The sequence below is a fragment of the Mus musculus genome, chromosome 2 (genome assembly GCF_000001635.26).
Source record: "Mus musculus strain C57BL/6J chromosome 2, GRCm38.p6 C57BL/6J".
NCBI lineage: Eukaryota > Metazoa > Chordata > Mammalia > Rodentia > Muridae > Mus > Mus musculus.
In genome coordinates this window covers 147,304,578-147,332,207 of record NC_000068.7, presented here as the reverse complement: position 1 = coordinate 147,332,207, position 27,630 = coordinate 147,304,578, and the positions used below count along the sequence as shown (strand labels likewise).

The 27,630-nt window shown below is 42.8% G+C and overlaps 2 long non-coding RNA genes across 2 annotated transcripts in view; one reads left to right on the top strand and one right to left on the bottom strand.

Annotated features, from left to right (window-relative positions):
* Positions 1-526: 526 nt before the first annotated feature.
* Nkx2-2os (NK2 homeobox 2, opposite strand) overlaps positions 527-27,630 on the bottom strand; it is a 147,599-nt gene continuing 120,495 nt past the window's right edge. Inside the window, exons 5-6 of the long non-coding RNA NR_030769.3 lie at positions 23,937-27,114; positions 527-885 (exon numbers count right to left, since the gene is read on the bottom strand). This is a non-coding gene — a long non-coding RNA (NK2 homeobox 2, opposite strand). The remainder of the gene's footprint in view (positions 886-23,936; positions 27,115-27,630) is intronic.
* Gm14110 lies at positions 8,433-27,235 on the top strand. Its single transcript, XR_003953941.1, has 3 exons — positions 8,433-8,662; positions 23,914-23,979; positions 25,052-27,235. It is a non-coding gene; the product is annotated as a predicted gene 14110 (long non-coding RNA).

Genomic DNA, 27,630 nt, shown 5'->3' with positions numbered 1-27,630 from the left:
CAACCCGGGTTAATACTCAGGAGCTACTTGGCTGTGTAAAGGCTCAGTCCTGTGAGGTTGATGGAGGCTGTCTGTCCTTAAGTGTGAGTCTGAGTTTCACGTCCTTCTGTCCCCACCTTTGCTTACTCCATGTCACATAGGTTCTGGTACCAGTGGAGCTCTTTAATGCACAGCCTGAACCCTCCACCTCAACTCAGAATCTTAATCCTGCAGCAGAGCCTTCCTATAGCCAGTGGAGTCAAGAATCCTCCGAAAGTGTGATGGACAATAGAGATCCATGGGGCGTCCAGGGGATGCTTAAGGTGCCAACATTTGGAGGGAGTCCTCAGGCCCAAGCCTTGGGCTTCTCTGATTCCTCTGCTCTAAATAACATTTTATAGGTAAACTAGGGGACGTGCAATCCCAGAAGTCCACAAATGTTGACTAGGCTGGATGCAATCTGTCTGTGTTCTCCACTTCCCCAGTACTGGCTGCTCGAGGAGACCTGGGACACTTAGAAATGAAAACAGCAGGTAGCCAAGTGTATAATTGGATGGCTTGAGTTTAATTCACTAAAATTACATGTTAGTACTGTGGAATTATCAGTTGAAGACCACACAACCAGAAGGAAAACAACCATAAGCATGTTTAGGAATGTTCCAAACTCCCATCCAAGGGTATCCTGGTCAAGCTGAATTGTCTGCAGTTATCAAGAAAAGATGGCATGACATTGCTGCAGAGCTGCAGAGGGGTCTTCTGATTCCTCTAACTTTTTTTATTCACCCCCCCCTTCTGTGAAGCTGATGAGCAGGAAGTAAAAAGTAGGAGCTTCTTCTAAGTAAGGCGAATGCTTCCCAGTGACTTGGTGTGGACGTGGGTAGTGTTCATCCATCCATCTGACTTTTTCTGCAAGATTGGGGAGTGGTAGAGCACAAGGTGTGGATGAAAATACAGAATAACTATACTTTGAATACTATTAGATTTCTTTCAAAATGTATTAATTTTGAGAAAGAGCCCCAGAATCAATCACCAAAAGTCAAACTTCAGAGAACAACAACAAAAGATCAGGGGACACACGTATACACCTGGATACCTGAAGAACACGGCAAGCATGTAATGAAATGATCTAAGTCACAAGTTCAAACAACAATGTCACAGCATCATTCTTCTATTATATCAGCAATAGTTAAAAATGGATACACTCAGTTTCAAGGGGGAAGGGCAAAGGCCATGTTTGTACAATGAGATGGGTGTGGACTGTCTTTGGAAGAATGATTTGGTAACACCTGCTGGTATGCATGCCAACCTAGGCAAGGCAGGCTTCTGAATGTGTCCTAAAGAAAAGATTATGAGTAATGAGTTAAAACATGGCCATAGAAATGCTGGTTGCAACACAGTTTGTGAGTAGTGAAAACTGGAACCAACTGAAGTATACAACTCATTTGTTAAGTCTACCACAATATGTCTGCTAAAGAATACAATACAACCCAGAAAAGGATGGTGTGGATTTGGGTACCATTTCTAGAAACACTGCCAAATTTTCTCTGCCTCTTCCACACAAAAAAATGATATGCCAAGTCTGGAAATTTGGTTACTTTCTCTAGGTCTCAGCTTTTTTCTCACTCAAGACAACCATACAACCATACTGTCATCATAGGATGGATGTCACCAGGAGTCATTGAGGAAATATTCTACAGAGGACTTGACATAAGGAAGTATTGGGTAAATGTCATAGAGTAACAGTGTATCAATATGGAAAATATTCACTACAGTTATTGATTAGGAAGACAAACAACTAACTCATCAACTGTGTTAAACAGACTGGAAGCTTCTTGAATGAGTAAAAAGACAAACACAAAGTGAAGATGTGCCAGAGTCCTGTGTTGTCAACTTATACAAAGAAGGCCATCTTCTTTGATGCCATCTGTGTGTAATATTTAGCACAAACAATATCTTCTTTTCTTTCAGTCATCCAGACTGGCCCTTCCTCCATCTTTTCCTGGAAAAATATATCCACTCTCCCATTCATTTTTTAATCTATTTTAGGTATATGAATATACTGTCCCGTTCTTCATGAACATCAGAAGAAGGAATCAGATTCCATTACAGACTCTCGGGAGAAGCCGTCAGTGTACCTAACTACTGAACCATCTCTGCAGTCCCCACTCTCCCATTCTTGCCTATGTTGAGGTTTCCTTGTGATCAGGAGTGACTCAAGGAATCTTGGGGAGGGCTGGTCCTGTTTCTATGAGAAGTAGTGTCTTTTAGTTTGCATTTTTAATCATCTGAGAATTTCTCACAATATATTTTGGTCATATTGAAGATCCTTTCCAACTCTGGCCAAATGGATCCCTTTTCCTTACTCCCTCAACTTTGTATCCTCTTTTTTTTCCCCATAAAAGCCCATCATGTACAATTTGTTCTGCCCATATATTCTTGGATGAATATCCTTGCACTGGAGCACGGTTGAGAAGTCACGCGACCAGTGAAAACTAGCTCACTCTCTTTAAAATCTCTCAATTGTCAATAAGTCCTCAGAGGCGGGATTTTGTGTCCATTCCTACCTCTCTATGCTGGTATGTAGCCTGTCCTGAGGGTATGCAGGATCATGTGGCACAAAGATCCTGGGACAGGAAACATTTCTCCAGAAAATGTTTTGAAAGTTTATGACAAAGATTTTTTTAAAGATGTTTAATTTTCACATGTATAATTAAACACAATCATATCTATCCCCCATCTCTCTCTTCTAACACTACCTATATCACTTCTAACATGTCCCCACCTAACTTCATGGCTTGGTCATTTTGCTCTGGTAACAAACTACGTTCTTTTAGTGCTACCCCTGGTGTGTGTGTGTGTGTGTGTGTGTGTGTGTGTGTGTGTGTGTGTGTGTGTGAGGAAGAGGAAGAGGAAGAGGAAGAGGAAGAGGAAGAGGAAGAGGAAGAAGAAGAAGAAGAAGAAGAAGAAGAAGAAGAAGAAGAAGAAGAAGAAGAAGAAGAAGAAGAAGAAGAAGAAGAAGAAGAAGAAGAAGGAGAAGAAATTCTCTCACAGGCAACTGTGCACTACCAATAGTACCTCAGTAGGGAGTGAAGATTATCTACCTCGTCTATTTTGAAATTTTAGCTGGCTTGACCTTCTGCAGGTAATACATCTGCTGTAAGTTCATATGAGTTTTACGGCCATTTTAAGTCTGGAAGAGAGCATTGCACAGCTATTCTACTTACCCTCCAACTCTTACATTCTGTCTGTCACCCCTTCAGCCATGTTCTCTGAGTCTTGGTGGTGAATATAGATGATAGAGCATACCTTAAAGCAAAATTGTGTTTGCATTGATGAGTCGCAGATGATTTTCCTGTTTTGAGTCCAAAAATGACACAGAATCAATGCTTCTCACATATCATTTACATTGCAGGAGATAGTAGAGGCACTCTAGGAATGGTTCAACATATACAGGAAAATGTATGCAAATTACAAGTACTATGCCATTGTATGAGAGGGACTCTACCAGCCTTAGACTTTAGTGTGTATGGAACCAAGTGCTGACATATATCCCCTATGCATGCTCAGGGAAAGCTGCTATTCTTAGACGTGAGACGCAAACAAGTGTGGTTACATGTAATTCAGACATCAATTCTCTTGAACAGACATTTTTATATTGTCTTGCTTTATCAGAATTCCACCTAGATATTTCCAATTTAGTTAGAAGGAAAATTGTGTTCATTTCATTCTATATCAATAGAATTTATCTTTTTGTTTTGTTTTGTTTTGTTTGACTATTATGTGACAGGAGGAATTTCTTTTCTGGTCCAATCTATTTGGAGTTCTGTAGGCCTCGTGTATGTTTAGGTTAGGGAAGTTTTCTTCTATAATTTTGTTGAGGATATTTACTGGCACTTTAATTTGGGAATCATCACTCTCTTCTATACCTATTATCCTTAGGTTTGGCCTTCTCATTGTGTCCTGGATTTCCTGAATGTTTTAGGTTAGGAGCTTTTTGCATTTTACATTTTCTTTGACTGTTGTGTCAATGTTTCCTATGATATCTTCTGCACCTGAGATTCTCTCTTCTATCTCTCATATTCTGTTGGTGATACTTGCATCTATGATTCCTGATTTCTTTCCTAAGTTTTAATAGAATTTATCTTATTACTCTAAGTCATTTTCTAGTATGTAATGTTGGCCAAATTCTTCATCACAAAAGTTACAGTTCATTATGGACAACTTGAAAAGTGAATTAAGAAATATATATGCATATATGTATATGTATGTGTACATATATTAAACACACATGTACACATACTCACACAGGGTCACCACCCAGATCCAGTGACAATGAACACCTTGGTTTATTTCTATGCACACTTGACAATTCACTGTGATCTTTCACAGTATCCAGTTTCATGCTTAGCTTTTTAGCTTAACGTGATGAAATGTAATTTTTCAAAATATTATCCTATTGTTCAACCTTTTGCCAATTGTCCATAATTTTAAATAATGCTGAAATGAATATAATTGTTCATAAAACATTTTCTGTTGTTAGGGGAAATCCATGGGCTAATTCCTAGAAACTAGCCTATAAAGACTCAGAACGGTTTTTGGGCCACTCTGTTCAAAAGGCTTTAAAAATATGGTGGAGAATCTCTCACCAGTCCTGAATATGTTCATGCTAATTGGTAGGCAATGTGACTTCATTATTAAAATTTATTTTGTTTGTCAATGAAGCTGAATAGAGTAAGTTATTTATTGAATATTGGTGGTTATACTCCGGTGAATCAGCCTATTTTTCCATTGCCTATAAATTTTGGAGAATGTGGTGTGATTTTTTTTCTAATGAAATTATTCATCACTACATATAAGGACTAACATTTTGTCATATGTTTCCAACTTGAGACCCATCCCATGGGCAACCACCAATCCTGATACTAGTAATAATACCCTGTTATGTTTACAGACAAGAGTCTAGTATGACTGTCCTCTGAGAAGCTCTACTCAACTGCTGGCTCAGGAAAATGCAGACACCCACAGCCAAACAGTGGATGGAACTTGAGGACTCTTAAAGAAGAGTTGGAGAAAGAATTGAGGGCCCTGAAGGGGATAGTAACTCCACAGGTAGACCAACAGAGTCAACTAACCTGGATCATTAGTACTCTCAGAGACTGAGTCAGCAACCAAAAAGCATACATGGGCTCGACCTAGGCCTCCTTGCACATATGTAGCAGATGTGAAGTTTGGTCTTCATGTGTTTCCTGAACAATCTGAGTGATGGTTATCCTAAAAGCTGTTGCCTATATGTGGGATATGTTCTTCTAGCTGGGCTGCCTTGTTAGCCTCAGTGGGAGAGGATGCTCCTGGCCTCACAGGGACTTGAAGTGCCAGGGTGAAGAGATGCCCAGGGAGGAGAAGGGTAGAGGGATGGAGAAGGATTGTGGGAGGGGATGACCAGGAAAAGAGGCAGTGAGAGGGATGTGAAGTAAATAAATAAAACAACAACAAAACAGCAGCAGCAATAACAACAAGAGGCATAAACTCCGAAGAACAAAGAGGTGTGTTGTAGCAAGAGAAGTGCAGCTTAGATGAGTGATCACACTGGCCAAAGACTGCATGATGCTAAGGTTGAAATAGTACCCTGAAGGCCATGAAGACGTGGCAAGCCTCTACCAGTGACATGTTTGGAGTCTCATTTGAGAAAGTTGTTTATGATTCCAGAAAGAATTAAGAGTTAGGAAAGCAATACTGGGATCAGGAGTAGAGCACATGACCCCAGCCAAAATCCAGGAAAGGACTAACGTGAACCTGATCTAGCAGGACTGAAGGTACAGAGACCACTTTGTGGGTCTTCTTTAGTAGATATGAAGAAAAAGGAAGGAACAATGCTTCCTACTACCCTAGAAATATGTGATCACAGAAACCCCAAGAAAAACAACCCATGGGATTAAGCTGAGCATCTCCCTAGAGGTAAATTATTCCTGTAATCCTGGGTACCTGCGTGGAGTCTATGCCAGGCACCTATGGGATATGCAGGTGCAGCTGTCTGTTGGTATCTGCAGGGATTTATTTCAGAACCCTCGACAGATACCCAAATGTACCAGCACTCCAATTGTTTACATGGATTCAAACAGCAGCAGCAAGCCTGGAGAGATGGCTGAGTCGTTAGAGTGCTTGCTGCACACACAGCAGCACACATAAGGATGCCCAGGACCTACATAAAAATCCAGGTGTGGTGTTCCACAACCTCAGTCCCAGCTTTGGGGAGAGAAAAGCAGGAGGATCCCTGGGGCTCAGTGGCCAGCTAACCTGGCATAACCAGCAAGCCTGGATCCTTGTGAGAGATCCTATCTCAAAAATTAAGAGGGATGACAGCCGAGGTCGAACTCTGCCCTCCACACACATGCACCCATACCCACAGGAGTATATACATACACAAAAGTAAATAAATAGTGTTTATGTTTAGCCTATGTACAGTTTCCTTAAAATACCTAATAGAATAAGTGCTCTGTTGCATTATGTAGGGAACAATAACAAGAAGTCTGTATGTGCCCAGCACAGAACTATCCTTTTTACATGTTCAGTCAGTCTCCAGTTATTCAAATCTTCAGACACAGAATCTTCACATACAGAAAGGCAGCTATATCTAGACCCCTGGGGTCCTGAGAAGAAATACCAGGAACTTGGTTCTGTTAGGCCAAGAAGTCTCATGTGTGACTTTTCTTGTGATAGCCTGCATTTTGCTCAGCTCCTCTTTGTGATTCTAGTGTGCAGGCATAGAGGGCTGTTTTTCTTCCTCTAGTCCTGGGTTTCCTGGGGTTGACTGACAGCCATGCACATGAAACCAAAATTTAAGCCCCTTCACTGTGCTAACCCACGCTCCTCCAAAAGGCTTGTCTATGCATGCTCTGAGCAGACAAGAGGCTGTTTGAATTGGCTTAACATGCGCACACACTCAAAAATGCTGATGGAATAAAACACCCAACATCATATGACAGGCTTCAGGCCAGAGGTTTGTAGGTCAGTTAGAAAGCTGAGCAGAAGAGAAAGAAGAGAGAGGGGAAAAACCGGTGTTCTTTCAACTTTAAGGGTGACAGTAGTGTTGGGGTACCTTCTATATCTGACATTCAAGTAATTACCACGCAGTAGTTATCAGAAGGAAACAAATGACTAAGTGTTGGGCCCCATTTTGGCTCTGGTTTGGGCCTTGAGGACAAACTGGAGCCTGGCTCAAGTTTCTGCAGCCTTGTGGGAGAGTCTAAGCCTGGCTTGAGTTTTGTGACCTGTCTCAGTCACTTCCAAGTGACTCAGCAAGAGCTATTTGTCCCTGCCTCTGCCCCACCGTTGTTGATGCAGAGTTTTGCCATTGGCCCTGTCAGTCACTCCATACCCTCTGTCACCCTTCCCAGCCTCTTATGTCATCTTACCCCACTGAAAATCCTCCTGCCTATGTTCCAAACTTATATAAGCGAGAGGCTGATGCCTGCTTTGACAGACTTCCGTCCTGGGTGTGTTTCTCTTGGGCCATCCACACTCACCATCCCACCCAGTCCTGGAGAAACCCTGGCGGGACTGGGGCCTCTCTCCTTTCGCCTAGACCTGCTGGGGACCTAAGAGGAGAAAAGAAAATGCACCGCCATGTTTGATGAAGCCACTTGCCAGGGGCATCTCAGAATAACTTTGCTCATGTATGTACTGCCATCTGGGTAAAACTACGTTGAGTGTTTTTTTCTTTTTTTGTTTTGTTTTTTAATATTTATTTTTTGTTTTCTACATGATGAGTGCTTGCCTGCATGTACCATATGAGTGCCTGGTGCATATGAAGGTTAGGAGATGGTGTTAGGATCCTCAGCTGGAGTTACAGGCAGTTGTAAGCCACGGTGCCTGATGGACACTGAACCTGGGTCCTGAGCAAGGGCAGCCAGTGCTCTTAATTACTGAGGGAACTCTCCAGCCTCCTTTGTTCAGTTTTTAAATATACACTTTTTTCTTTTCCAGTCCGTTCCTATGTCCTTGAGAAAATAGTGACTATTAATAATTTAGAATCTTATTGCCATTGTCTACTGGCCAATATTTCTTCAATCAGTTCCTTTGAGAATACTTTGCTAGGCACGCCTTTAATCCCAGAACTTAAAGGGGCAGAAGCAGGCAGTTCTTTGTGAGTTCAAGGTCTACAAAGCAAGTTCCAGGACAGCCAGGGCTACACAGAGAAGCCCTGTCTAAAAAAAAAAAAAAAAAAAAAAAATCCCCACAAAAAACCTTTACCTCACATATACTTCATCTTCCTATTTAATGGACTTTGACTAACAAGAAAAGTTTAAACAACAACCAAAACGTTCTGTATTAGATCCAGCAATCCAGTCAACTGGTAGGAAGTTCTCTGGGATCTTATATAGAGATTAATCTGTTCTTGAAAGCTGAAAAAGATATATGTACATATTTCTACTTCCTCCCAGGGTCTCCAGGTATCCCCAGCAGACAGTGTACCTGGATGAGATGATGGTGTTTCAACATCACCTCTGGGGCTCTCCATAACTGAAGGGTGTGCACTATTGATGTTAACCTATGGGGGTGATGAAACCGAGGGACAGAAGGCCATGCGGCTGCAGTGGGAAACTGGAATCTGGACTGGAACTGTAGAATCCTCCTCCACCCTCTGCTGTGTTGAGGATGGAACTCATGGCTTCACACTTATTAGGTAAAAACTTTACCACTGGACTCTACCTCCAGCCTCTACTCTGACTTTTTAATCATTTTATTGGGCAACCCAGACAGTTAGCAGACCTGAGAGCCACATAGTCCTCAGAAAGTTTCTGTGGCAATGCAATTAATTAAAGGATGGACAGACAAAACAATCTCATGCACTGCATGGGAGCAAATACAAATTTTCTTCTTGGTTCTGCCACTGGTTTTGTCTTCGGTACTATATTTTTCTCTTAGTATACTTAGATACTTTTATTATAAAAGCTGCAAGTTAGCCAGGCAGGGGTGGTACATGACATTAATCCCAGCATTCAGGGGCCAGAGGCAGGAAGAGCTCCACTCTACAGAATGAGTTTCAGGACTGCCAGGGCTAACCCAGAGAAACCCTGTCTCAAAAAAACAAAAACAAAAACAAAAATAAACAACAACAAAAAACTTCTGCCTAACACCTAGCATAAAGAGCAAATAAGACTGAAGCAATGAGGGCATGTGAGAGAGAGGGGGGGGACAGAGAGAGAGAGAGAGAGAGAGAGAGAGAGAGAGAGAGAGAGAGAGAGAGAGAGAGAGAGAAGAAGAAGAAGAAGAAGAAGAAGAAGAAGAAGAAGAAGAAGAAGAAGAAGAAGAAGAAGAAGAAGAAGAAGAAGAAGAAGAAGAAGAAGAAGAAGAAGAAGGGAGAAGGGAGAAGGGAGAAAGAAGGGAGAAGGAGAAGGAGAAGGAAGAAGAAGAAGAAGAAGGAGGAGGAGGAGGAGGAGGAGGAGGAAGGAAGAAGGAAGAAGGAAGAAGAAGGAGAAGAAGAAGAAGTAGAGGAGGAGGGGGAGAGGGGAGAGGGGAGAGGGGAGAGGGGAGAGGGGAGAGGGGAGAGGGGAGAGAGAAGAGAGGAGAGAGGAGTATTGTTATCCCAGGCCCCAGGCTAGACTCAAAGTTTGTATCCTGGCTCCAAAGCATAGGGATTAAAAGATTACTTACATTCATTCACACAATGAGGCACCTTGGCAGGAAAGAAGGGGCACAAACTGTAAAAAACCTGAGCTACTACAGTCACCAAAATAATTTATTATGTCACTATCAGCATTGTTTAAGCAAAGTAGAACATAATAAAAAGTTTTAATCATTTTATAAATTCTTATTTTAATTACAAACCATACACAATAATTTGCATGGTGGCTCACATTGAAAAATGTATTTCTGGTGTGACATATCTTCAAAACTATTTGAAATGCATTAATTTTTTCATCAAATTCTTGGTAAAATGCATTATTTTTTAAGTAAAATCTCCTTGGACTGGGACACTTGTCTTCTCGGGTGAGCAGTGTTCTTCAGTGTCTACTCAGACAAAACACACAAAACATTTGTGGAACACACCAAATGTCACCAGAATCTGTCAGGTAAGGTATTTCCAGGAATTGGAACATTGATGTTAATATTGCAGAGGACAGTGATGTTTGTGGTGCCACTTTTACTACCTGAGACATTAGTCTGGCTGGGTGAGATGACTCATTGTGTAAAGATGCCTCTTGCGGAGCCTTGATGGCCTGAATTTAATCTTAGGGACACACAAAGAAGGAGAAAACGGATCCCTGGAACCTGCCCTTTGACCTCCACACCACATATGCGCACCCACTCATGTGCACAAACACAAAAAATAAACATACAAAACAAAATCAATGCAGTTGTAATAAAAAGAGCCGCTAATCTATAATGCTCTAGAGGGCTGGGAGGTATTCCAGGACAGGTGTCTGGGATACAACATTCCAGGCAAATTTTTTTCTCTGAATTCCTTCCAGATTTCGCTCCTTAACCGCAGCATCCCTGAACAGTACAGGGTTCCAGAAACCCAGTTTACCAGTCGCATCTCTCACATCCTGACAGCCTTTTTTATGAATCCTACCAGTCTCCACACAAGAGATTGGCTGGGTCTCGGTCTATCCATTCAGCAATTAGTACATTTGTTCTTCCCTTCAGCTGGACCTGGCTCCTCTGGCTTCTTCACGGGGGACACACAACCTCTGCCAGAAAAAGGACCACACTTAGCACATTTTTTCCCACCCCTGATGATTTTATGCCGTACTGGCAATGTTCAGCCGCAGCTTCACTGTTCTAGGTGTGTAGCTCATCTGACAGTGGGACAGATACCCTAAAACTAAAAACCATGAACACTCCTTGAATATCAGCACCCTCCTGGATCGGAGGTGTGGTGCAGTTTAGTGTTTGCAGCACACCATCGGACTAACGTGGGTTCTCTGAGTACACTTTTCATTTAGATCCTGTCAAACACTGACAATTGGGGTGCACCGCCCACTTCAGCAGGTGCTTTTCTTTACCCAGCCCGCTACTACCACCTGTTGGTTGATGGAGGGAACTGAAGGAGCCGAATGTCACAAGTACCTCCCATTTCCAACAAAACTGGCCGCTGCAAAGTGATCACGATGAAGTCCTACATGTGGAGTCTAGTCTGGTGCCTGGCAAACACTTCTGTAAAACACGTCCTGGACCATTCTTCTTACCTTCCCTCCTCAGTGTTGACTACGGAACTCAAGTCTCTCAGGAGTGTTTGTGCTAGAAACTCTCTCTCTCTCTCTCTCTCTCTCTCTCTCTCTCTCTCTCTCTCTCTCTCTCTCTCTCTACTTTACTTAAAAGGGCCATATAGAAATGAGCAGCGATGTTCCCAGAAATTTTGAAAGCTTCAGAGTTGATTATTTGTCTCAAGTAGGTAATTTTCAATGGGAAATGAGCAGTAAACCTTTTCAGTTGTCTATGTAACAGACTACCCCCAGACTAAAACAACATAAAAATTATTACTAAATTGAAATATTTAATTTTTATTTTAATAATTAACCTAATTATTAAAATATTAAGTTAGTGACTTAATATTAATGTTAAGTTAGTGTCCCAGGGAGTGACTGGGTGGCTCTCACTCCATGCCATACCTGCTGAGGAAAGAGACAAAGCCATGGGCTGTCCTGTTCCATCCCACCAAGCAGATGGAGTACTGCACTGTCCAGGGTATCCACCCATGCCCAGCCACCAGTCACTGAGCAGCCTCCTCATTTATCAGACTGACTGTGGCAACATGACAGGGTTTCTCTTCAATTTACTCTTGCTGGTATTTAATAATAAAGGAGGGATGAGGGATGCAGAGGAGGGACCCAGCATTCGGAACGTAGAGACTGCATGACAAAGTCACAGGACACATACGATAAAGCAATTTTATGTAGCGTTCGATACTTTGATACTGTCTTCTGGTTCAGAAATTTGCTGGGGGATTTGGGTAATATCCTTCTCGGGTAAGGGGTTCAATACTTACACCCCCGCTTCATCTTGACTCTAAGTAGCAATTGCTACTGGCATTCTACAGGTAAGGACATCACCTGGGAGAGTGAAATTTGTTCCCTGTACAGTGCTCAGAGAGCACAGGGACAACCTACCATGTAGGCTCATAGCTCAATACTCTGGGATCTGTTTCCCTCTCCCTGGATTCTGAGCTGGACATGCCTTGCTGCCACCAGTAGAATAAGATGGTGTGACATCCCCACTGTTCCAGTTTCAGGCCTAATGTCTATTCTTCTTTGAGGCACTGTCTCTTTCTGAAGGGTGGCTTTGACCCTAGGATTTTCTTGCCTCGGACTCCTGTGTACTAAGATTTACAGATGTGAACTACCACACTTAGCTCCAGGCCTCACATTGAAGAGTTTTGTCCGTGTGGTGGAAGGAAAATGGTATGAAAACAGAGGAAAGGTTCTAGACACAAATCAAACAAACAGGAAAAGGTATAAAATATAGTATGTACATAGGAGAGGAATCTGAATACAGATTCGGTAATGTCACACCAATGTGAACTGTTCCCCATTTTGATGTAAGTAAATGTCTTTGGTCACAGTAGATGCACTGAGCATTTTTTAGATAAAGAGGGTTTGTACCTGTGTATATAACTCAAATCTATATATATGGATTTAACAAAGATAGATGGTAGGCAGGCAGACAGACAGACAGACAGAAGATACAGTGACTGTTCTTCATTGTAAACTTGGCAAGACCTACAATCAACCAAGACACAGGCCTGTGAAGGTGTTTCCAGGAAGGAGTGACTGAGAAGGGAAACACCTTCTGGTGGGTGGCCCAGATACAAAAACATCCCAGGAAAACCCAGCTTTTGCTCTTGCTGGTGAGTGTGTCTGTCCTTGCCACCACCACTGCTGCTGCTGCTGTCATCTTTTGTTGACATCACACCCTGGCTTCTTTAGGTTCCAACACAGATGAAACACCATAGACATTCCAGGAATCATCTAGTCCTCTGGCATCATGGACTGCTGAGCAGCTACTGAGGTCTTAGTCTCTCAAGAACGTCTCTCTCCCCTGTGCTTGTGTGTCTGCAGCTTCCTCTCTTACGAGATACTAGTTAGGAAATTTAGGGTCCACCCAGTAGAACCAGTCGTCCTGTCTTGTGACATCTGCAACCATCTTTCCAAAGAAGATTATGTCCTGAGACTCCCAGCGAACAAAAATTTGGGAGAACACTGTTCATCTCAGTACATGTCATAATTTCATAATTATATTATGAAATTTGTATCCCAGTACATGTCATAAATTTCACAATTTACACAAGAAATCCAAGGTTTGGCAAAGCCTGGGAAATGCCAGTTCATACCACAGAGCTGGTTGTGAGTATTTAACTGATTCCCATCCTAAGAAATCTTCAGAGCCTAGGTGTGCTGTGTCCAGAACCTCCATGGCTTTTATACTGCCTAGTTTTATGTCAGCTTGACACGAGCTAGCATCATTTTAGAAAAGGGAGTCTCAACTGAGAAATGAAATACTAGTAACCTGTAGGCCAGCCTTTGGTGTTTTATTAGTTGATGATTGATGTGGGATTGTCCAGGTCACTGTGGGTGGTGCCACCCCTGGGCTGGTGGTCCTGGATACTGTAAGAAAGCAGGCTGAGCAGGCAATGGCAAGCAAGCCAGTAAGTAGCATTCTTCCATGGCCTCTGCTTCCAGTTCCTGCCCTGACTTCCTTCAATGATCGACTCTAATGTGAACATGGAAATTAAAGTGAAATGAACCCTTCCCTCCTCCAGTTGCTTTTGGTCATGGTGTTTCACCACAACAATAGAAACCCTACCTAAGACAGCACTGTACAGGAACAAGCATCCATTCAGACCTTTGGTTCCTAACCCTTTTAGATAAAAGACACTTGGTTTTCTTCACTGTGCCTCTTGTTGCGGGGTTCATGTTTTTGTTTGTCTTGCCATACACCCTACCTGGCCATAATCCCAGCCCTCCCCAAATGAGCATTTCAAGATTTAAAACAGACAAGCAGTTATTGCCAAAATTATTGTAAACATGTAAATATGTTTGGAGCTCAAAAATTATGATTTCTTTTGTAGATATCAATAACTCAAAGTTGATCATTGTTTTTAGATTTGCTTAGATTTTTATGTACTGATTATTGAAGGATATTTGATCACACTGACACCCCCAAGATTGTGTTATTAACTGCTTTCAGTTGTGGTGTGGCTCAGCATTAACACACACCTTTCTTTCTTCCTTTCTTTCTTTCTTCCTTCCTTTCTTTCTTTCTTTCTTTCTTTCTTTCTTTCTCTCTCCCTTTCTCTCTCTCCCTTTCTTTCTTTCTTTCTCTCTCTCTCTCTCTCTCTCTCTCTCTCTCTCTCTCTCTCTCTCTCTCTCTCTCTCTCTTTCTATTGGTTATCTTATTTATGTACATTTCAAATGTTGTCTCCCTTCCCAGTTTCTCCTCTGCAACCCCCCATCCCATCTTCTCTCCCTCCTGACTCCATGAAGGTAGCACACCTTTAATCCAAGAGCTTTCTCTTTGAATTTTGTAAACAGGATTAAATAAAGTCAACTATAAATTAAGAGGCCAAGCAAGCAACCAAATGACAGGAAGTAAACACAGGATTATTAAGAAAAAAACATAAGGAATAAGAGGGAGTCAGGAGGATGGATACAGAGATGTACAAGAAGTAGAAGGGAGGGAGATTTGGTTTGAAGGAGGATTTTTGAGATGGTTTGAGAGAAGGCATCCTTCTGGGATGTCTACTGAGGAGGAGGAAGGTCAGCTGAGTTCTTTATCTTCCTCTCCAAGCAAGCAGACTTCAACCCTAACATCTGGCTCCCAAGTCTTCATTAGTAAAATCAAGTGGTTGAGATTTTGTTTAAAAAACAACTAATCATTAATTCACTACCAAATTTCATCAGTTGAATAAATCCCAGTATATAAGGTTTCTCTTCTGAGTCATTCCCACTTCCTAATGAGCTCTTTAGAGAGCATTCAGAGGCCTCCAAATAAGTCCTATTTCTGTCTATGCTAATGCCACTCCCAGAGACTATGATGAGAATCTGGAATGGTGTGGTATGATCCCGAGCAGCTAACGATCCTTTGTAGGCCACAGCCTCAGAGGCCATTGTCACTCAGAACTCCTGGGTCTGGTCCTCTCATTCCTGTACTTCCTGCCTCCCCCCCTTGGGGATGGTGGGAGTGTACTCCTGATTCTAATTGGGGGAAACAAAAATAGCCTTAGAAACTTCATTCCCATGAAAATGTCTTCACCTTCCGTCACACTGGGTTGGTTCAGCCTGCAGGGGGTTCTATCTGGGAGTCGCTGTCTGGCTCTGGTGTGTACACAGTGACCATTACTGTCATCCTGACAATGACAACCCAAGACTTCCTGCTTCTGAGCTCATGTCTTCTGGCTCTCATTCATTCTCTGGCCCTTCCTTTTGTCTCAGGTGACACTGTGATTTGTGCGATGGCCTGAGTTCATTTTTGCCCTTTCTGCTGGAAACTTGAGGGACAGTTATATTTTGGAAACCTGGTTCTATAAATCTTGGAAAGCTTTTGAATTTTTCCAATCCAATATGTCTCCTCTTTTGTGATCCCCACTCCTGGAACTTATTACTTAGCACATTTCCTAGCCACTCCTCTAATTTTTTCTGTCTTTTTTCTCCTGATTTCAATCTCTCTCCCTCTTTTCCTACTCCACATCTTCTTTCACCTTTGTTTCAAGTCTTTGTTTGCCACCATACAGTTTCAATTTCTGAGTTATGTCCTGAATGCTTTTTTCTAAATAACATCTTGGGTTGTTTTTTTTTTTTAATTGTTATAGTGTATATTTTTTTTAATTCCCAAGGCACTAGCAGTACCTTTTTTAGAGTTTTCTTCTTCATGACTAGTCCATGCTTTCTCTATTTGGTTATTCTCTGTGTTTTACTCAAAGTCAACCTGTTTCGATCTCATTCTTTATTTGAACCAGAGATCATTTAGATATTGCACTTCCCTGCTCCCCATGATCGCATGTCTCTGGATGGATGTTTTAGGCCGGCTTCTCGGGTGAACATTTACTCCGAAGATCACTGTAGCTGGCTGACTAATGCACTTCCCAATCCCCACTAGAGCTTCCAAAAGGAATAAGTTTAGCCAAAACTTTGAATTTGGCCCACAATATTGATCTCTAACTTTCACCCCCAGGGCTGCAGGGGAATAAATATGTATCTATTCAAGCCACCAAATTTGTGATCATTTGTCCCCATGGGGGAACTAATACATTATATCAGTGACTCTTAATTGTCTCTTGTATGCCAGTGCAAGGAACTCAATGGGAAGGTCTGAGTGCCAGGATGCTAGGCATCTGCACAGCCTGCTGTAGAAGCACCTGGATAAGCCACTTTGCTGGAGAGCCACTGAGAGCAGCATCCGGGGATCTTTCTTTTAGAGTTACTCAGATTGCTCAAAGAATATTCTGCACATAGCCTAACCAGAAGGTGAGACCTAGCTGCAACATCCTTGGTGGTCAAGCAGAGTGAGCCATGTCCCCTCTCTATGTCATTAATGATACTGATGTTCTCCAGATGGAATCCTTCTCACTTACCTTCTCCTACCAGTCTTTGTGGGGTAAGGTAAACCGTGATCTGACTACCCACATATGTGGGTCCCTGAGTGGTCACCAAAGAGTCTCCATTGGCCTTTCTTCTCCGAGAATCTCCTCACACCCTTAGTTCCAGAGTTACCTGCGATTGGGTTTTTTAACCAGTAGCTTTCCTACGGTTTGTGGAATTTACAGCACATGTGGCCATATGCTCATTCCCATTTTATGAAAACTAAAGCTAAAAGAGGTCATATATTTTTACCCAAAGATAAAGTCTGATGTTTTGAATCTTGGCGTGAAATGCTTAGATATGTTCTGTCAATGTCCCCCAGACTTGAAACATCCCAGAAAGGACAACATCCGATGCAGTGGAAGCAGGGCAGGATGCTGAGCTATCCCAGAGATTAATTGAAGCCAAAGATTTTTTGCAGTTCTAGATGAACCACAAATGAAAAGGGAGGAGGAAGAGATGAAAGGAGAGTAGGAGAAAAGGGAAGGCAAGGCAGAAGGTGGAATCAGTGAGAGTTCCCCAATGGAAGAGCCACCAAATTACTGATGAGCTTTAAATGGAAGTAACATTCTGGACTTCTGTTGCAGGCAGAATTATCCCGCTACTCAAAGCATCTACAGAGGAGCATATCCATGTTGACTTTAACTTTCTAAGCTCTGAACCCACTGTTCTCTGCTCCCCTTTATGACACTAGAGCTGGGATCCCACCTGCCCATTTTCACTCTGCAAGCAGCCTTGCACTGGGACCTGCTAGTGGGACTCAGTAAAGAGACCCTGCCAGGGAAAGATGCCCTCTCTTCCTAACCCAGGAACTTCCTGCTTCTGAGTACTTCCTGCTCCTAAACACCTCCTGCTCAGCATCGCTAGTGCAATGATTCTCCAGCCAGGCAGCAACAACTTCTGTCTGCCACGGCCACTTAGACAGCTTTGCAGACTGTGCAGCATCTGAGGAAACTGTCTCCCATGCTCCCTCTGTAAGCATCCAAAGAGCAGCTCCATCAAGCTTCCATCCAAGCATCCACATTTAGTTGTCACTTGCCCCAAATAGTAAAAGTGTCATTGTGTGGATGTCCCATGGTACCTTTACCCATTCAGTCTCTGAAAGGCACCTGGGGTTTTCCCAGTTTGGAATAATGTAGAGAATTCATTTCAGGTCTATTTGTGTAAATGTAAACTTTTCATTTCTCTTGGGTAGGTTATACCCAGAAATGAGTTTGAGAAGTTAAAAACATAAAAGTCAAGGGTTGGGCCAGGGATATGGCTCAATGTATGCAAGTGTCAGGACCAAGTTCAAATCCTTAGAACCCATGTGAAGGTCACATCAGCCTCTGTAACCACAGCATTCCCACGGAGAGACCATAGGCAGAGATGGAGGGTGACGTAACACTCCAGGCCAGCTGGCTTAGTGCACACAGTGAAACAACAACAAACAAAGCAGAAGATGGGGACCAGCACCCAACACTGACCTCTCACATCCACAAGTGCGCTATGGGACATGTCCACCCACATCCATACCCATGTATGTGCACATGCACACTGTGAGGGTGCAGGAGCACAGTACACACACACACACACACACACACACACACACACACACACACTTGGTGGAGAAAGCAAGCTTTAATAAGCTCCAACAACTTTGTTTCTCCTCCCACAGCTTATATATCCCCAGCAAAATCTTTCAAGCAGTATAAAAGTCACAATGTGTTTCCATTCTGGTTTTCTCTTCTTTTCTTTTCTTTTCTTTTCTTTTCTTTTCTTTTCTTTTCTTTTCTTTTGTTTTCTTCAATTTATTAGATATTTTCTTCACTTACATTTCAAATGCTATCCCGAAAGTTCCCTCCCCCTGCCTTGCTTCCCTACCTATCCACTCTCACTTCTTGGCCCTGGCATTCCCCTGTACTGAGGCATATAAAGTTTGCAAGACCAAGGGGCCTCTCTTCCCAATGATGGCCAACTAGGCCATCTTCTGCTACATATGCAGCTAGAGACACAAGCTCTGGGGGCTACTGGTTAGTTCATATTGTTGTTCCTCCTGTAGGGTTGCAGGCCCCTTCAGCTCCTTGGGTACTTTCTCTAGCTCCTCCATTGGGGGCCCTGTGTTCCATCCAATAGCTGACTGTGAGCATCCACTTCTGTATTTGCCAGGCACTGGCATAGCCTCACAAGAGACAGCTATATCAGGGTCCTTTCAGCAAAATCTTGCTGGCATATGCAATAGTGTCTGGGTTTGGTTGCTGATTATGGGATGGATCCCCGGGTGGGGCAGTCTCTGGATGGTCCATCCTTTCATCTCAGTTCCAAACTTTGTCTCTGTAACTCCTCCCATGGGTGTTTTGTTCCCTATTCTAACTGTTTTTCTTTAAGTGAAGGATTACAATGAGTATATGTAAGAAAAACCATGGTCCCTATCACCCTCACATGATCAAATGTTTCATGTATTATGGGTGAAAAACAAATGTGAAAAATAAGATATTCCCAAGAATCCACGTACATTTGTAACTAAGCAATTCATTATAGATTAACAAAGGGTAAGCAAGCAAGGTACTTTTCTCTGGCAGACTGCAGTTTTCAGTTACAGAGAAAGAATCAACTGTTTTATTATTTATCTTAAAAAGTAATCTTATAAAAATCTTAAAAGAATCACAAATCTAAAATTTTATATTAAAAAAAAGTCATTTCTACTTTAAACCCTCCAGGTGCACATTGACTCATTAACATTTTTTATTAAATCCTATCAGGAAGCTGAGAGCAAAAATGGATACAAGAAAGTCATCACCACCTTGATTCCCAGCCCAGCCTTAACAAGGGAGAGGCGTGTCATCTAGTAGCAGCCGGGCTGCCATTGTTCTTCTGCCCTGCCCTCCAAAACCCCTTGCTCAGTGATTAAGGCTGTGCCTTTCTGAACTTTAAATTGTTCCCCAAGAATTTCTACAACCAAGTCCCGAGCAAAAACATCTTAACCGAACTTGACTAACATTCAACATCTCCACATTCTTTCTAAGGGTGATGTTTAAATCATTATTCTGCTCCAGCAGCAATGCTCAGAAAAGATCAATTGCTATTATCTTAAGTGCCAATGACACTGCCCAGTGAGGGGCTGGAGACCCCTTAGAGTTTTTACACAACTCATAGCTTGGGAGGGATGTAATGACCGTGAGGGCAACAAGCAGATCGATGCTCCATAACAGCATGGAGTCCTCAGGATACGTAGTCCTCCTCAGACCTCTGCCTCGCTAAGGCACACCCACTGTGTTTGTGCTAACTGGTAAGCTGCATTCCATGAGTCCTAAAGCTGTTCACAGCAAGACTCAGTCTCAAAACCAAAACTCAACCAACCTGGAGTGGTACCACTTTGCATCCCTGTCAGGCACAAAGGCTCTTCTTGTCATGAACAATGTTCTACTAGTCCTTTGTTTTGCATTTAGTTATTGTAAAATATGTTTAGCACTACCCCATTTTTTCAAATCTTTGTGAACATTGTAGATGATTTTAACAACACAACCTCAAAATCTGTTGGAGGGTAAATTTACCAGTTACTTTTTTAATAGTTACTACCAATCTCATAGGTGCATATAATGCTTGAAATATTTAAAGTTTTATGTTTTTATGATCCAAAGAGGTAAAAAAGGAACTCCACTGTAAATGGAAGAGGACTGAGAAATGTGTTTTTGCTAGAAGTGTCTCATGTGGCTGCCTTACTGGGTAACTGAGACCAACTGTGGATCTTCCCTTAGTTCTTCACTGAAGCATCTTCGTTTCATAAGATCAGTACTGAGATAGAAGGGTATTCTATTCCCTTTCTTCTAATTTGGGAATGGGAGGATACAATTCATGAAAGTGCAACACTGATCACAGGTTGTAGGTGCCTGGAGTTTTGTTCCTGCTAAAGCTTTTACGAAGGAACCATCATCTTCAATTCAGTTTGTTCTAACACAATTAAAACAATATAAACATCATCTGAGCTCAGGGCCATCCCCCACACTGAAGATCTCAATGTAGATAAGACACAACCCTTGTTCCTAAGGAGACTCCAGTTCAGTGGAGTAAGAGTGAGGCAGAGACACAGGCAAGGCACAGGTTTGCTGTGTGCCTGGCCAGAGAAGAGAGGAGACTATCCTAGGTAGATTTATCAACATGAAATCCCCCCAGGTCCAGTGGTTATCCTAGATCAATACAGGAGCAGATCTTTGTTCTTACGAGATATACTAGAATAGTTAGACACTAAAATTTGATATGAAATGAATGTACAGAGAAAGCAACAGATGCTGAACAATAATAACTGGTCATCTGTAACAGCTGAACCATTTACAAGGGCAGATTGCAGTGTTCCTGTGGTGTTTTCAAAGGCCACTTTTTTTTCCATTTTTTATTAGGTATTTAGCTCATTTACATTTCCAATGCTATACCAAAAGTCCCCCATACCCATCCACCCCCACTCCCCTACCCACCCACTCCCCCTTTTTGGCCCTGGCGTTCCCCTGTACTGGGGCATATAAAGTTTGCGTGTCCAATGGGCCTCTCTTTCCAGTGATGGCCGACTAGGCCATCTACACCGTCAATAAGACAAAAAGACCACCAACAGATTGGGAAAGGATCTTTACCTATCCTAAATCAGATAGGGGACTAATATCCAACATATATAAAGAACTCAAGAAGGTGGACTTCGAAAAATCGAATAACCCCATTAAAAAATGGGGCTCAGAACTGAACAAAGAATTCTCACCTGAGGAATACCGAATGGCAGAGAAGCACCTGAAAAAATGTTCAACATCCTTAATCATCAGGGAAATGCAAATCAAAACAACCCTGAGATTCCACCTCACACCAGTCAGAATGGCTAAGATCAAAAATTCAGGTGACAGCAGATGCTGGCGTGGATGTGGAGAAAGAGGAACACTCCTCCATTGTTGGTGGGATTGCAGGCTTGTACAAAGGCCACTTTTTAAAAACAGGAAAAATAAATGCTAGAAGGAATACAGGATAAGGGAGGCTTAGACAGTCCTGGTCCTATATCAGTTTTTAATTGAGCTAATTGAAATGAATAAAGTGATACGTAGTAAAAAGCTTTAGGCAGGAACAAAACTCCAACCACAGATAGTGGATCCCTGTGCTCTTTCATTAACTTCTGCCCCTCACTCCTTTAATCAGAGGGGAGGGAATAGGCCACCCTCTTACGACACAGGCACGAGAGCTCCTCAGGTAGTGCTAGTGAGAGTCAACATGTCTTCTCTGAAGGTGGATTGCAGTGATCCAAAAGTGCATTACCCAAACTCCTCCCTTTCAGATGAACTCTCTGGTGAGTACAAATGTGTCAAGAAGTGCTTGCCTTACAGTTTCACTACATCCTTATCTTTAATAGCAGAAAATGTGAAAACACCTTAATGTCCATCATGAACACATTCTAAGTGAATGAGGGTACGTTTCTGGCTTACTGGTCAACAGCACAGGCTCTTATGCAAGCTCCTAAGGGAAAAAGACAATCAGTAGCTGTTTCCAACCTATAGGCTGTAGCCTATATACCCCAAGTTTGTATGACCAATGTGGCAAGTTATCTGTACTGGCACAATAGTAGCAATTATATCCAGGAGACAACCAATAGCTCTGTAACTGGACTTCAGGCCCACTCAATAAGGGAGAAACCCATGCCTGAGTCTGTAAACTTGGCCAACTACCCATGGCTTATAAGGTCATGAACTCCAGAGAAGAACCTGCTACTGCCACTTTTCCAAACCGTAATATAATTTAAACTCAATTTATGCTAAATGATATTATGTATAATAGTGTAAGTCCCTTCTGCATTATAATGACTTATCCTTATAACCACAGATAAGTATAGCTTTTAGCCCTAATCAAAGAAGCTTTTTTTTTTAAGCAGGAAGAGATTATAACAGAAATCCACAACTGCTCAAAATGCAGACCACGGGGTGTCCAACCCCAGTTAACACATCTACAATACAACTGTTACACCGATAACTCAGAGAACATCATGGAAGAGGGGATAAAAGCATTTTTATAGTCAGAAGACAAGCAATTCTGCTGTGAGATACTGTCTTCTATTTATGACAGTGAAGCTACAGTAATACAATAGTAAAGCTATGCTCACCTAATCATGACTTCCACAACCACTGTTGACATGCCAACATGGAGAGTGGAACTCTCACAAGCCCCTACCTCTAGATTAAGATCTACGGGTGTTAACAGCTACTGAGGGAGAGCAAATTTGTCTTCTTTAGGGACAATAATCCTGATGGTTATCAAATACCAAATGAATACATATATGAGTAATGCCAATGAGCTAAGCAGGCTCTCTCTCTCTCTCTCTCTCTCTCTCTCTCTCTCTCTCTCTGTGTGTGTGTGTGTGTGTGTGTGTGTGTGTGTGTGTGCCTACATAAACATGTGTGCATGAATGTGTGTTAGATAATAAAGAAGACGGGCTCATGAATCCGAGAGGGGGTTAGAGGAACAGAGAAAGAGCTGAAGTGGAGAGAGGGAGGAACAACAATGATGTAAATGTAGTACTCGTGTGTGAAATTCTAAAAGAAAAGAGAAGTATATAAAAATAGATATCAGGTTCTAAGGAGAGAGCTGGCTAATATCTCGTGTTCCAGTGTCACCATCACCGTCAATGTGAAGGGGATAATAAAGATCTATGCTTTGGATTGCTGTTCTTAGATTGCAGAAGATTACTTATGCAAGCATTCAATATGGCGTCCAACACATAGCAGAAGCCAAGTGGGGGCTTATTAGCTTATTATTAGCTATTAATTACACAACTAATTTTTAAAACCCAACTTTTGTTTGTTTTTCAAGATAGGATTTCTTTGTGTTTCCTTGGCTGTCTGAGAACTAGCTCCATAGACCAGGCTGGCCTTGAACTCACAGATATCCACCTGCCTCTGCCTCCCAAGCTCCTGAGTGCTGGAATTGAAGGCTTGTGCCACCGCTGATTTAATTAGTATTGACCTGGAATATTATATCTGGCTCTGTGCTAAGTGTCAAAGCACCCTACCCAATGAGATGGAAGGTCTGACTACATTTAAATCAAGGTGTGTTCTGAATTTCCACTAAGTACGTTTATGGAAAGATGTCTGGAAGCTGATGGCACTAAGTGTGAGCCTTGAGTGACTAGAGTGGCCCGGACTCTGATCTTGCTTTGCTCTCTGAAGATCTCTGTTTGTTTTTCTTTCATACCATGTGTAACATTTCTACAAGTGTGTTTATACAATTTTATAAAAGAATAAATCCCCCAGGCCAGAGATCTTGCTTGTTCTGGCTTGGATTTGTCTGAGGGGTTGACCAGATGTCCTGCTAGATGAAGCACCACAGGTCATTTCTGTATACTTCTTCCTAGGTATATTGATATTATCTCCTCACCTTGTCCTGGGTGTTTTTCAGTTGGCTGCCTTCCAGGAACACAGTAAGTACATGGTGCATATGTGTCTGGCTGTTTGTTCTCACTGTTTGCTGGTTGTCCTGCTCAGTCTGCCAAGTGTCTGTGAGGCCTAGCCTTGCCCCAGGAATGACGATATACGTGCAGAATACCCGCTGGAGGCTACCTCGGAGGGCACCTGAACACAGTCAGAGTAATTCCTAAAGGCATCCACATTGTCCTGCAGAAATCCAGCATTCAGACTCCTTCCCTCCAGGGTTGCTGGCTTCTGCAGAGGGACAGTTCACAGACTGCAGAGCACCAAGCCGACCACAAGATGGCAGCCTTTCCCTGTCTGAGTCCCACTGCAGCGCACATTCCCCAGCTCTGTGTGCTTCTGAATCCAGCTTCTGTTGCCCTCTGCCATTCCAGGAAAAAGATTCTTTACCAAAGAGACCTTCATTAAAGATGAGAACAGTGGGATTAAATGTTCGGAAACAGAAGAACTTGAAGAAGAGAATACAATTTCCCCAAACCACGTGCTCACCCAGCCTTCTCTCTCCTCAGGAGGAGTCACAACAGTCTTGTGTCCATTCGCAGTCGGGTTGAATTAGAATTGCCAAGCATCTCAGTAAGCCGTGAATCCACATTCCTTTATCTCTTTGTGCCACTCAAAGCCAGATATTGATGTCTGAAAACAAACTACATAAGCTTCATTATTTAAGTGCCTTTTCCTTAAACAAGACCGCTTTAATGCTTAACAAGGTAGGGGAGCTACATAATTTAAAATCTATGTGAACAGAAATAAGAAATTATTTGTGGTGGGCTCCACTTTTACACCCACCAACAAAGGCAGACATTCACCAGTTTTTGCCTTCCCAGGGCCCCAAAATACAACACAGGCCTGTTCTCCCGTCCCCGGCCGAGGCCGCAGCTGAAGCCGGTCTTTATCAGCGTTCCTTTCTCAATATTTACCAACCAATAAATCTTTTTCCCCCTAAGACAATTGACATTCGAATCCCATTCATGTGGAGGCTTGTTATCCAAATAATATTAAATAAACTGCTTCATGATCTACTGAAAAAGTATTAAGATGGGTTCTTTTTTTCTTTCTCTGCAGGTCAATATTGAAGAAGAGAGAGGGCTGTTTCTATGTGAGGGAGGGCAGCTGCCTGCCTCCAAAGAGTGTCTCCATCTCTAGCCTCCTGCAGAGGTGCCTCCTTTCTGTTGCTCTTTGGGCTTCCAGTAGTCTCTGCCCTGTGGCACCCACTCCAAGGCAAAGGCGACAAAGGTTATCTGTGTCACTACTGTGGCCTCCTGAGTACAGGGAGTGTTTCCAGAGTCGTGTGTGGCTGAAAGATCAGTCCTGAGAAATGTGTTGGTAGACCTTGTGTCACTGTGCAAACATCATGGGCTGTTTGAGGTATTCGTTGGTCTATCTCACTGTGCTGATAAAATGCTCAGCAAACGAAACATAAAGAAGAAAGATTTTATTTTGACTTATAGCCTGACGGGACAATCCATCGCAGCCAGGAAGGAAGGCAACAAAAGTCTGGCCAAGTTGAGTTTGCACTCAGGCAGCTGAGAGAAACGAACATACAAAGGACGGTGCTCACCGCACTTTCTCCTTATTCATCCTTGGGCCCCAGCGGTGAAACAGGGCCATAAACATCTGGGGCAGGCCCTCCCATCTCAGAGCAAACTTTCTGGAAACACTGTAACAGATATACCCAAAGGTGTGTCTCCTAAGTAGCTCTCCTTACCCTCAGGGTGACAATCAAGATGGACCACAGAGTTACGGAAATGGACTCAGTTGGTAAAATGCTCACTGGGTTCAATCTCCTGAGGACCTGGGTTCAATCTCCCAGACCCCAAGGAAAAAGAGCTGTGTACTGTGGCGTATATAGGTAATCTCAACACTGGGGAGGCTGGGACAAGGGGAGAGTTCCTAGACTTGCTGTTTAGCTGTATAACATAATTGGTTGAGTGTGAGGCTAATAAGAAATTGTTTCGAAAGGGAGATAGACAGCACTCCTGAGACCTGAGGCCATCATCTGACTTTCTCAGGCGTACATGAGCCTCTACCTTCCCCCCCCCCATGCACACGCACGTGTACACACACTTTAAAAGTGATTATAACCAGTAGAGTACATTTACATATATCTAAATGGTGTGGCTACTCCCTACTTGGTCTCCCTGGTGATGCTGTCATTCACACACAATCGGCCACTGACTAAAACGTCATAGGAAGCACATAACTGAACTCTGCCCATTCTCTCACTGGAGCAAGTTAGTCTTCTGACAACATTTCCAATTCCGCTGTTCCACAAGCAACCCCCGCCTTCCATTTTTTTTGTCAGAATGCATGTCTCTGAGAAGAGACATCAGAGGAGACAAGAGAACTGGAGCTAGCTCTGCTGTCAACTTCATGGTGTAACAAATTACATGACTCTCCTTTCTGAACCCAAACTTCTCCGTTTATATAAGGAAGTGTTCCTCTCTCTAATCTTGCCCTCACTTACTAAGGAAGATCTGGACCACTGGGTCTGGCAAGTTGCTGCCGGAAACTACAAGCACTATCAGCATCTTGATGGAGGTTGCCACCTTGGAGGCTGGGGAATCTTCTAGAGGGGAGAGGACCAGAGACTTTAGGATGTTACTGTCAGTGGATAAGACTCACAAGGTGGTGATCATTCTGTGCCAGGAGATGCCTCAAGACATCATTTCATCCTTGAAGCATTCCATGTGATGACATCCATATTCCACTGGAGGGCGCTAAAGCACTGAAGTTAAATAATGACTGTTATGTAATGCATAGTTTGAACTGAACATCTGCAACCAAGTGGCTTGGTTTCCGAAGCATGATCTCCTCTCAGCTACTAACAGGTAGTGAGGGCAAAGTACCACAAAGCCTGGCACAGCCTCGCGCAACGGTTAAGTAGAGCAGCTATTTCACACACTGGCTGCTGGAGAGCCTTCACCTGAACAGGTCCCATCTTCTCTGCTCCTCAGCTTCCTTTGACTTTGTTCTCACAGGCACGGCTGTAGTCTGAAAATCCACGGTGGGAAATGGCCCCACATCTGAGCACCCACTTGTCACCATGCGTGGAAAGCCTCCCCCTCTGACCTCATGTGACAAGTCACCACGAAAATGAGATGTATGTTGCACCAATAACCTCCAGCCTGTGTGTGTAAGGTAAAAAGGAAAGAAGAATGAAGTTAATGTTTAGACTTAGGTCCTATCCCCAGAATTTCTCATTATCTATAATCAAATTCCAAGACCAAAAAGGAATCCAGAGCCCTGCTTCTAAGCACTTCAGAGAAGAAATTTCCCATTTCTGTACAAGTAAGATGTGTGTGATGTTTCCCTATTGGATGTCAAAAACAAAGTAAAAACTGCAAGCACTGCAGGAAAGATTTGAGGGCCTCTTTGAATAAAACATTTTGTTGGCTCTTCCCTACCTAGTGGAGCTGCTGTCATTTGGGGCTTATCCTTAAAAAAGCTTTTTCTGAACTATACACCCTTAGAAATTACATAAACCAAGGGTTGGGCAGAAGACTCGGTTGGTAGAGCATCGCTGCTAAAGCATGCAGATATGAGTTCAGTCCCCAACACCTCTGGGGAAAAAACAGACCGGAGAGAAGTCTCCATGGCTAAGAGAGCTGCCTGCTCTTAAAGAGAAATAGGATTCAACTCCC